The sequence below is a fragment of the Trematomus bernacchii genome, unplaced genomic scaffold (assembly GCF_902827165.1).
Source record: "Trematomus bernacchii unplaced genomic scaffold, fTreBer1.1, whole genome shotgun sequence".
Classification (NCBI taxonomy): Eukaryota; Metazoa; Chordata; class Actinopteri; order Perciformes; family Nototheniidae; genus Trematomus; species Trematomus bernacchii.
Window position 1 is genome coordinate 7,165,495 of NW_022987720.1, and position 11,624 is coordinate 7,177,118.

The 11,624-nt window shown below is 38.4% G+C and overlaps 1 protein-coding gene across 1 annotated transcript in view; it reads right to left on the reverse strand.

Annotated features, from left to right (window-relative positions):
* The window catches only part of rapgefl1 (Rap guanine nucleotide exchange factor (GEF)-like 1), a 35,256-nt gene extending 33,899 nt beyond the window's left edge, over window positions 1-1,357 (reverse strand). Inside the window, exons 1-2 of the mRNA XM_034143437.1 lie at window positions 1,064-1,357; window positions 73-336 (exon numbers count right to left, since the gene is read on the reverse strand). The gene's annotated coding sequence lies outside the window, so the exon portion shown is untranslated. The remainder of the gene's footprint in view (window positions 1-72; window positions 337-1,063) is intronic.
* Between the last annotated feature and the right edge of the window lie 10,267 nt (window positions 1,358-11,624).

Here is an 11,624-nt window from a genome sequence, read left to right on the forward strand (position 1 = left end):
ATTTCATTTTTCTTCACAAGGCAGAGCACCGAAGTGTAGACGAGGTTTTGTCGTACGGAGAAAGCTTCTCACCTGTGCAGACTCCGGACCGTCTTCCCGCCGCGCTGTCCAGCAGAGCGAGGGTAAGGTTGTCGGTGGTGTCCGGCAGGAAGAGGTGTCCCCGCCTCCTCCACCCCTCCTCTCCCCCGACACACTCTGTGATGAGGCTGGCCTCTGAGCTCTGCTCGTCGCTGGACAGAGACGGGCTGCGGACGTCCCCAGAGCCGGAGCCGGGTACCGACACCAGACTGGGCCCAGTGGCAGAGGGCCAGGAGGGGGGGTCCCTCACTGTCTGGGCTGCGGGGGGACAACGGTTTAAAAGTTAAAAGATTGTACAACAAGGATGCAACTATAGATTAAATTCATAACCTTTTAGGTAGACCACGGATGAGGATCTGACTGAAACAAAGTTTCAGACTCTCCAGGTGCATCTTGGTATTTCCTAATCGAAAGGCATAATCTAGCACCCTAATGAAAAGTTTCGCAAGACAAAACCTACATTTAAATAAAAAGTGTTTGAAAAACTGAATTCAATCGTCGTCAAACACAAAAATAAAAGATGAAAACAACTGCTCGAACATCTTTTTAATGATAACCTTACCCTAGGCCTTATAACCCTAATGACCTGGCGATCAATGCAGACAACTGTTTTTATTTAGGTTTCATAACTACAGATGTTGGGTTTTATATTAAACCAGTTCAAACACACTATCCTAAATGACGGTGTGCCGATCCACACAAGACTAATTATCATCACACTGTGTTTAGGGAATAAATATTTAGTTGGAATTCAATAGGACCTCAGAACCGACTTTGCCCTGATAACACGACCCAAATAAGAGTTTGGTTTATTTCCGGTTCAGTGTAAAAGCATAGACCGGTTTCATTTCGCAATTATATTTTGGGGACCATTGTTCAATTTTTGCCCCAGGGGCCCCTGTCCAGGTTTCTACGGCCATGGCAGGTACACACAAATCCCCCAACTATAATGTGTTTATCTTTTAGAAAAAAAGAAAATCCTCACCTGAACACCTCCCGAGCCTGGCCGCTTTCAGGTGAAGTCTCCCTGAAGAAAGGGACGACCCGGGACAGGCTGGCCCGCCGGCGGGACGCCCCTGTTCCCCGCTGGCTTTATCCGCCACCCCGCCGACAAAACCCCGGCCCGGGTCAGCGCCGTGGTCTGCTTCTTCAGGAACTTCTCCAGCGGCTTCATCCCTGCCGGCATGGTAGGTCTGTGTGTGCGTGTGTGTGCGTGTAGTGGGGGGGGCAGAGATGGTGGACGTTTGAGGATGGTGATGGTGATGTAGAGAACCGGAGCAGAGGCGGGGGCTACATCATACAGCCCCCGCAGTGAGCAGGTGCGAGCGGACCCTCCAAGGCTGCAGAACAGACCGATTTCTACCCCATTAGGGGTGGAGTCTGGCGGTAGACTCCTCTTCAGGTATTATCACCGAACAGTGTTATTAACCCTTTACCCAAACAAATTAATAAGAAATCACCTAGAGAGCTGCTCCGTGTGTCCGCAGCTCGGCCGCTCCTCCCCGGCTGCAGCGCCTCCTCCTCCCAGCGCTCCTCACTCTCTGCGGCCGCCGCGTAAACACTGAGCTCCGTTCCGTGGGCGGAAGGAAAATAAACAAACACTCCGGGAATATGAACCCCTTCCCGGTCGTGAGCCTCTGCAGCTGTCCGGAGGGGTTTCTTCGGTACACCGTGTGCGTGTGGTGCAGTTTTCTCCGTGATATCTCCGGGATAAAAGGCGGAGGAGTGATCGACGTTGCGGGGTAATTTCCTCTCTCCCTCCCCGCTCACCTGGAGCACATGAACCCGCCCGCCGGTGCGTTTGCGTGCTGTAGGTTTTCTGGTGTTTTTGCTGCAGAGCCTCGACAGTCCGCCCCCTTCTTCAGCTCTCTCTGCTAAATTAGTGGAATGAGAAGTGACTCGTAACATTCACACTCCCCCCTCCTCCCCTTCCCCCCCCTACACACGCTGAACTGCTGCAGTTGCGCGTTCCCGACACACATACAGCAAGGGCGCGTGCATGCACATTTGCTTCCAGTGCTTTTAGCGAAAACATTGATATTTTGGGAAAGTTTGGATAGTTAATATATTTTCTTAGAAATTATTGACAAATGTGGATTTTTCTAAAGGTATTGATGATTTTGGAACATGGGAACATTTGGCAAAAAAGGGGTTAGAATATGTAAATATTTTTGAAAGATTATGTAAGTGAGAAAAATAAATCATAATTAAGGAATTGAGGATGTTTGTTATAAATAATATTATATTGGATTTATTTTTTTAGATGAGAAATAGGTTTTTTGGGAAGCAAAGACATTATTGTGATTTGAGGGAAAAAAATGAAAGTGCGTTTGGAGAAAAATTAGGGAAAAAGTAGGAGCATTTTGGAAAATAAGGAGCTAAGACACATTGTTCGGGTTTTTTTAGGTTTAGACTTTTGCTTAAGGGCATTATGTCATGGAGGGTCCTTAAAAGTATAGACGTATGTGTGAGTGTGAGTGTGTGTGTGTGTGTGTGTGTGTGTGTGTGTGTGTGTAAACATCTGCTGAATATTGATCCACTATACAGTCAAACTACCCGTCATCGATCTGTGTGTATGGGGTTTTCATTATGAGCTATGAGCTGTAATCTGACACACACACACACGTTTGCAATATGTTACAGTAAACTGACACCACTTCAATCACCTGAAGACTGGAATGTAACTACAGCACTATATAAAGTAATTAAAATGAACACCACCTTTATCAGCTGCGATATTACAGTGATTAACACATTAATGCATCAATAATTATGCCCCTCAGAGATATTTGGTTAAAAAGAACACAATGGTGCTCTAGGAGGAGGGGGGGGGGGGTTACCTTGGTTGGTGATTGGCTAATGGTTACACAAGCCAAAAAATCGTTATGACATCATAAAGTGGCCAAAATCTGACCAGCTCATTTTCAGACAGGTTTTTATATAAATGGATCAGGACAAAGAGAGAGAGAATCTTTGTTCCTGAAACTTTCAGAGTCTCTTTCCACAGAGGGGACACATGTTTATGTATAAATGACATGAAAAAGTGGATTTTGCATAAAAGGTGACATTTAAGTCACAGGACCTTGAAGGGCGTTAACATGTAACAGAGTATTTAGGTTCAAGGTTCTTTATTGTCAAACTAACATAGCTACAGAGTAATTATGTCGTTGAAAATCTTAGGTCACAGGCTTCTCCAACAATGCAACACAATAATACAGATAAGCAGACAATATTAAAACAATATATTGTTTTAATTGTAGTACTAATAGTTAACACTAGTAGTACTGCTGAACTAAAGGGGCTTTATTATGATCATTTTCAGGTTTCATTTTTCTATGTTTTTACCCTCTACTGTGACATGTTCTGAAAACCAGAGCCCAGTCTGCTCTGATTGGTTAGCTGGCTGGATTGGTCATTTATGTAGAATAAGTATTTTTACTTTTGCTACTGTAGTATTAGTACTGCTTCTTAAAATATGTGAGTGCTTCTTCCACTAAAACATCAGAAGCTCAGGTAGGAGCAGAATGTGTGTGTGTGTGTGTGTGTGTGTGTGTGTGTGTGTGTGTGTGTGTGTGTGTGTGTGTGTGTGTGTGTCATCAGCAGGATGACAGAATGGGGCTTCTGCACACAGTCAGTGGCTTCGAGTGACAGAGTCACATGACTCACGTTACACTGTGTGTGGATGATGTATGGATGAATGAGCAGAAGTCAAATGTATTTAAATTAATAAAACCTTCATTAGCAGATCGAATTGCACAGATGTCAAAAATAGTTGGTTGATTTTCCAGACTGTGACGTCATAGGAGAACAATATAAAAAAAGAAGAAATAATTTAGGGCATAAGAAAATAAGATAGATAGGTAGATAGATAGGTAGATAGATAGGTAGGTAGATAGGTAGGTAGATAGATGAGATAGGTAGATTGGTAGATAGATGAGATATGTAGATAGATAGGTAGATAGATAGGTAGATAGGTAGATAGATGAGATAGGTAGATAGGTAGATAGGTAGATAGGTAGATGAGATAGGTAGATAGGTAGATAGGTAGATAGGTAGGTAGGTAGATAGATAGATGAGATAGGTAGATAGGTAGATAGGTAGGTAGATAGGTAGATAGGTAGATAGGTAGGTAGATAGGTAGGTATAGGTAGATAGGTAGATAGGTAGATAGGTAGATAGGTAGATAGGTAGATAGGTAGATAGATAGATAGGTAGGAATGATAAAAATAAAAAATGTCAATACAAGTGTTAAAAATGTATAGTTGAGTACATTAAAAACAGAAATTAAAAATGTGAAGATGGGAGAAATTATTAAAATAAGAATAATAAGAATAGAAATATAACAGGAAAATAAAATAAAAATAGGGTATTGATTTACAAACATTTAAAATTGTAATGTAAGAAAGAAAATATGCTAGAAATAAAAAGAAAATAAAAAGGGGGGGAAACAAGAAAGAAGAAATACATTTAAAGAAAAAGAGTGGATATGAAGATAAACATGTAAAAAGAAAGGAGGTAGGAGGAAAGATGGAAAACATGAAAAATAAATGCAGACAGAACCTAGGTAAAAGGGAAGGAAATAAATACATTTGAAATAAAAGCAGAGAAGGAGATATCAATGAAGAAGAGAGAAGGAACGACAGATGTAAAGAAAAGAAAAGAAATGCTGACATATGAGTGGTCAAGTGGCAATTACATCATTGCTAACCAGCCAATCAGAAGGATCCTCCTAGTTACATCATCATTAAGAAAATTCATTTGAATAAAGTCGTGTGTTTGAAAGATGCTTCATGAGTCAGTAATGAAGGATTTAAATGAGAGCGTCTTTGTGTTCAGCTGCTGAATATTCATCGGAAGCTCTGCACTCTGATTGGCTGTCCGAGCTGTCAATCACACCGTTTACATAACAGCTGATGAATATTCATGTTAACGGTCAGAGCAGGTGTGTGTGGGAGTAAGAGTGTGTGTTTGAGAAGGGTTGGAAAAATGACAGATTAGATAACAAATAGGGTGAGAAAAGTGTGTAAATGGAGAAAAGAAAAGAAGGGAGCGTGAAAGTAAGCAAGAGGAGGAAAGAAAAAGTCAAACAGGAAGTTAATATGGAAAGAAAGGAAGAAGAGAATAATGAAGACAATTAGAAAAGAAAGAAAGGGCAAAGGGAAGTAGGAAATAAATAAAGAAAGGATGTGTAAACGGGAAAAGGTGTGTGTGTGTGTGTGTGTCAGATTACAGCTTATAATGAAAACCCCATACACACAGATCGATGACGGGTAGTTTGACTGTATAGTGGATCAATATTCAGCAAACACACACACATTAGAAAAGGTGGTGAGGAAGAAACATTAAAAGAAGGCAGTTAAGGAAAGAGAAAAGGAGGTACGGTTGGAGGAAAGAATGACAGACGGAAAGAAAGGAGGAGGGACATTAAGAAATGGAAGAAGATTTAGAACAAAAGAAAGGATGATTGGTGAGGGAAGGGAGAGGGGAGGGAATAAAAGAAAATAAAGAGGAGGGAAAGAAAGACATGAGGAGGAAAGAGAGAACACAAGAAGGTAGAAACGTAGGACGGACAGAAATGTAGAAAGCACAAATGCTGAATTGGAGGTTGAAAGGAAGAAAACAGGAACAAGAATGGAATGAGAAGTACACTCATGAAAGTGAGAGAGGAGGAAGGACTGAAGGAAGGACTGAAGGAAATGAGGAAAATAACTTAAGAAAAACATGAAGTGTTATAGTTAATCATTTTCTTTATTGATCCTGTGTGTGGAAAACATCGTTCTCCACCAACACACAAACAAACCACAGATGCAGTTTTCATCGTAACATTAAAACAAACAAACATGGCCGCCAACAGTTTGCTCAGTCCACGGATATGAAGTCAAACCAGTTTCTACTTGAACATTAAAGTAGAAAGAGAGAAAGAGAGAAAGAAAGAAAAAGGCTGGACCAAGACGAATCCTCCCCTTAAAGTTTCTACGATCCAGAACATTTAGAATCCACTGATAAATGAATGAGTCACTAACGGGTTTCACCCTCTCATAAGGCAGATTGAATATGCGTCATGCATCACACCAAAACACGTGTTCACGCTCCATCCCTCCAGGAAATACAACTATGAATGTGGAAAGTAAAAACATCTGAAACAAATAATGACTTGATAAGGGTATGTTGGTCAAATATTCAAATAATTCAATTTTCTAGGGGAAAAAGCCCGGAATTTCCGAATAATTTGGTGGTAAATTTACAAGAGAAAAACAATTTCGAAGAATTTGAAAATAAAAGTAAGAAAAATCATGTTCTCCGAGGATAAAGTTGTAACTTTCCGAGAAACAGTTAGTTAAAAAATATTTTGAATATTCTTGTAGATTAAAGGATTACATTGAATTCCAAATTAAAAAGGGGAAAATGTCCATAAAAAAAAAAGCATACATTTACGATAATACTTGAGTGGGATAACCCTTACTCTACATGTAAAGAAAATCACAAATGTGAGAAAAAAAAATGAAATCAGCATTCCTCTTATATTAAGCAAATTTGATGAGAACATTTGAATTATCTCAGAGATTAAAGAGTTACATTTGCAAGAAAAAAAAAGTAAAATAAAAGAAACAAGAATATTCCCTGAGTTTATGAGTTCTAAATAAACAAAGTTTTGCAAAAGATTCATTCTCATATACTTTCCCCATATATTTGAGAATATCAGTCTCATATATTCACAACTTTGCCCTTGGACATTTTGATTTTTCTTATCTGAATTTTTTTGTGTAACTTGCAATCTATTCTCATAAGTATTTTTCTTTTTCTTAAAGCACATTTTTAGGGATTTGTAGGTGTTCTGTCAAATAGCAGAATACTGGTGGAAATATTGTTCAACATTAACCTTAATTCCTGTCAAATGTTTTTCAATTTATTTATGAAAAATTTGCAAAGATTTGGTAAAATGTCTAGCTTGTAGTACGACACTGAGCCAAAGTTGTTCAGGTAAACATTCTATTTTAAGTCATATTTTGATAATCTATCAATTGTTTGTCATTTTTCAAGCAGTAAAACTGAAACATTTTCAATACGGTGTTAAAAGCATATATTTCTGGGTTTATCCAACTTAAGACATTTCTATAGATTCTGTTTTAACCCTTAATTGTAGATTCATTTAATACATTGTCAGCAGAATAATTGATAGAGATGGTTATCTCTATCGATTAAGGGAAACTTAATTAAGGGAAACTGTGAAACATCTCTCGAAACGGTTTGACTTTTTCTTGCCGAAATGTGCTTCTTTATTAACCTGTTGTAAAAGATTCTCTTTGAAATAATTTTGATCATGCATTTATTTTTAAACAACCTGCTTTTAAATTTGACACCAATCCACAAACACATAATTCTTTACCTTAAATGTAAAATAAAGAGCTGGAAGATGAGAAACGGTGAGAAATACCCTTTAATTCTGGTTATACTTCCATCTCTGAAAGTGTATTTCTGTTGCAGGACAAACAAACGATGAATACTTTCTGTCAGATAAAGTGTTTCCTCAGTGTACTTCTAAATCCTCATGGCATTCCTGCATTTACTAACAATAAAAAAGAAACGGTATTAAAATTAAACAAGGAAAAGTATTCATACAAATCATAGCTAAAGCCACACAGCTCCTTTGTCGTCTCTAAATTAAATCCACCATTAACATTCGAGGTCCCTGCCGATTGCTCTGAATCAGATCTAGTAGTTTTATTAGAATATGTTTACTGCTCTATTTTATCTGTTCAAGCCTCTATATACACATTTAGATTGTTTTATATACAGCAACATAAACGCTTTTCAGACGGACTACACTTTCACTCTGCTCGATGAAAAAGCTGCCGTCTGGAAATAAAAAATAAAAAGATGTTTTTGATAAGGGGGATAATAATGAATAGATGACCAACTTTTAAAGTCTGAGCTAAATGGTTTTGACGTAGTGGCTAATGGAAAAATGTTTTGCCAGAATGTTTCTAGAAGCTTTCACAACTGTGATCCAAACTTCCAGTCTCTCTGTGTGACGTTCTTGTTTCACGTACATTTGTATTTTTTTTTAGCAAAGAAAAGTTGGATCTAGCTGCTGTCTTATATTAAAGTGGGAAACAAACGTGTACATTTCTGGAAACAAAACTAAAGAAGTGACCCAAAAGTTTACTAGAAAACATTTCTAAATTACGAGAAAAACAATGTAAATGTTCCCTGGAACGTTATGTCACATTTATCAGAGTTTTTCTTTTGTCAGAGATTTTACTAAATGTATCACTTAAACCATGTGAGACTTTTTCTCTCCTACATTACCAACTTTGCAATTGTTTTTTTTAACACTGCCCCCTTCGCTATTTTTTAACCTACAACCTTATTCTCGTGAACTCTTATTTCGAACTTCTAATCTTTTTGTAATGCGAAGAATACTGCTGCTAATATTGTTTTAAAAAAATTAAATAACTCGCAGGTCATAAAACAGGGGCAACCCGATCAGAATTAAAAAATAGATCACCAACAAAAATATTTATCACTTTCCTTACAGGTTTCGTACTAAACGCTGATTTAACATGTACTATTTGATAACCACAGGAATGATTATTTTGATCCTCAAATATGAACATCTGCTTCTTTTGTGTTTTACATCGTGTTAAATTGAATATATGACATTTAATAACATAACCTCTGACTTTGAGAAAGTCATTTATAGTAATAAATGCTGGGATCTTTTAATACAGGAACTGCCTGTCAGTGTGAAGGGACGAAACATCAGAAACTATTAAGTGAGCTGTAATGGGAAACGTCTGCACTCAGACTCAACCCATTCTCCAACCGCACATTAACTCTGCTTACTTTAAAATGACAAATAAACTGACTAGCTGAAATACAGAGTGAATAAACTGATACAAAAAAAGAAACCGTTTATATGGCCGCTTCAGTCCGACTCAACAGGACACTTCGCCGTAAAAACAAACAAAAATGCTTTTCACAACAATAGTCCGTCCGTGCCACTGTGCCATGTTAAATGCTTCTAAAGGGTTTTCCAGGTTCAGCTTTGTTGTTGCTCAAAGACACGTTGGTGGGATCAAACCAGAGTTACAGAGCCGTCTGCCTCACTGCTACAGGGGCGGGAACAAAGAGGAGAAAACGAAAAAATAATGCAGATAAAAAAAGAAGAAGAATGTTCCTGCTGTGAGTCCCCCCCCGCTTCCTGGACAGTGTTGGTGGGGACCGCAGCTCCTCACTGACCCCCCACCCGGCTCCTACAAAACACAAAAACAAAAATATTTTATTATCGGCGAATAATTCGAATTTTTTACTGAGAAATAAAAAAGTGTGAACAGTGGCTGAAAGTTCTCCCACAACACTTTCATCAAATGCAATCAGAAGCAGAGGTGGAGGAAGTAATCGTTTGCTATACTGCAGTAAAAGTACAAAATGATCCCTTTGAAAATACTCCACTAGAACTGAAAGTTACGTTGGATTGTCCTTTAGATTTAAATTCACTGGAAAAACTTGAACCTTACAATACATTTGTAAATTTAACCTGTTAAGCCCTGAGCCTGTTTTTCAGGTCTCAGGCTCGAAAATGACATTCAGAACAAATGACCATATCTTCCCTTCTAAAAGGGTTAAATTAATAATCTTTTTTCTCAAAGTAATGATAAACCTGTGAGTTGAATGTAGAAAAGTCAGAATCAATATAGATGTTTTTTATTTTAAGAAAATTCAGATTGAACATAGTAAAAAAAACTGTAAATTATAGTGTCCGTCCAAAAATTATTTTTTACTTATAGTGAAAACTACCCTTGGATGATGGGTTATTAGACTAAAAGCTTTAGGAATCCAAAGTACAACATATAATAAGTACCCTGTATCAAGATTGATGCAAAACAAGTGAAATTTGACCTTTTTAGAGAGGTTTAGCAAAGAAAACTCCACCTCTGGGGTGATTTGGGTGGAAATGGGCGGTTTTTCCGTTTCTCTGGAACCCATTGGTCGATTTTGGTGATTGACATCTCTTTCTGACCGTTAGAGCCAATAGAATCGAAGGGGGGTTTTCACATAGACTCCAACGTTAACACAAAAAGGTGGGGGCTTTGCACATGTAGTTTTGCATGAGAGTGAACCTATACTCTAGCTCTGACATCTGGAAACGGAAAAGCAGTTTTATTGCTTATGGATTATCAGAAATCATTTCAAAGGGACACAGACACATTGGATTAACCTATGGATTAACTTCAGCAGCGTTTTTATCGTTTTAATGCCATTGAAGACCAGTTTTGACCAGACAACGACACAGGTAAGCCATGTTAGCGTTTTTAGCTACCTAGCGCCACATGTTTTGATGTCTGTTTTTGTTTATAAAGTCGCGAGTTCGTATCATAGAGTGATAATGTATGCACCCATCTGACATTCTGTGTCATCTCACGATGCTAGTCGATATATTGGACGTGCAGTAAAGATCAATAATAAGGTTTTATGAGTGAGTTTCGGTGCAGTAATCTGTTAGCATTTTTCTCAGCGTTAGCATCGAGGGTTTTATATAAAAAATAAATAAATAAAAAAAATAGATCAGTTAGATGAGTTTCTTCCCGTTACATGGATATAAAACATTCATAGTTTATTAAATATTAAGATGCCCTCAGACACTGTTTCCTCAGATGACGCGTTTTCCCCCGAAAAACCATTTAATTCCAAGAAAACACTTTAATATTCTGAGATGCCAGTTGTACACTTACGTGGAAAAAAAACGTTAATCTCAAATTCAATTTGACCGGAAAAAAAAAACAACATTTTTATTCTTCGAGATCAAATGTCACCGAAATCCACTTTTTCATGTCTTTTCTACATAAACATGTGTCCCCTCTGTGCAGAGAGAGTCTGAAAGTTTCAGGAAAAAAGATTCTCTCACTTTTTGTCTCGTTCAGGATCCGAAAATACAATTTAAATATGTCGCACTCTTATTCCTAGTGTGCCACTGGTTACGGTGGCACGCGTGCCAGGGGTTGCCGACCCCTGGTCTAAATCAACACTTTGCAAAACGGGCTATCGGCTACTTTAGCAAATAACTGGCAAAAGCGATCTTTTCTACGACATTTTACCTGCACAAACAACATAGCACATGAAAGCTGAGATTCCACAGATTCCATTGGTGTAAGTCTCATCACTGTACGACCAAAACTCACTGAACTAGCAGCCAGGAAAGAGCAAGAAAACAACTTCACTTTACGTAGCCATGATGATAATTATGTCTTACCTTTGCTGTTTTGTGATCAACAGTTGTGTTCAAGGGCATAAAAACGGTTAATCCAATGTCTCTGTGTAACTTTAAAATGATTACTGATAATCCATCCTTCCATTTTGGTCAAAAACTGAGATGTCATATTAGCTGCTATTAGAGCTACAACCCAGCCTCCGGTTTTGGGCACGCATCACTCACTCCTCAATGGAAATGTTTAGATGGATTTAGGAACTTCCCCTCGATTCTATTGGCTCTAACGATTCAAAAGGTGTCAATCAAAATCGACCGATGGGTTCCAGAGATATGG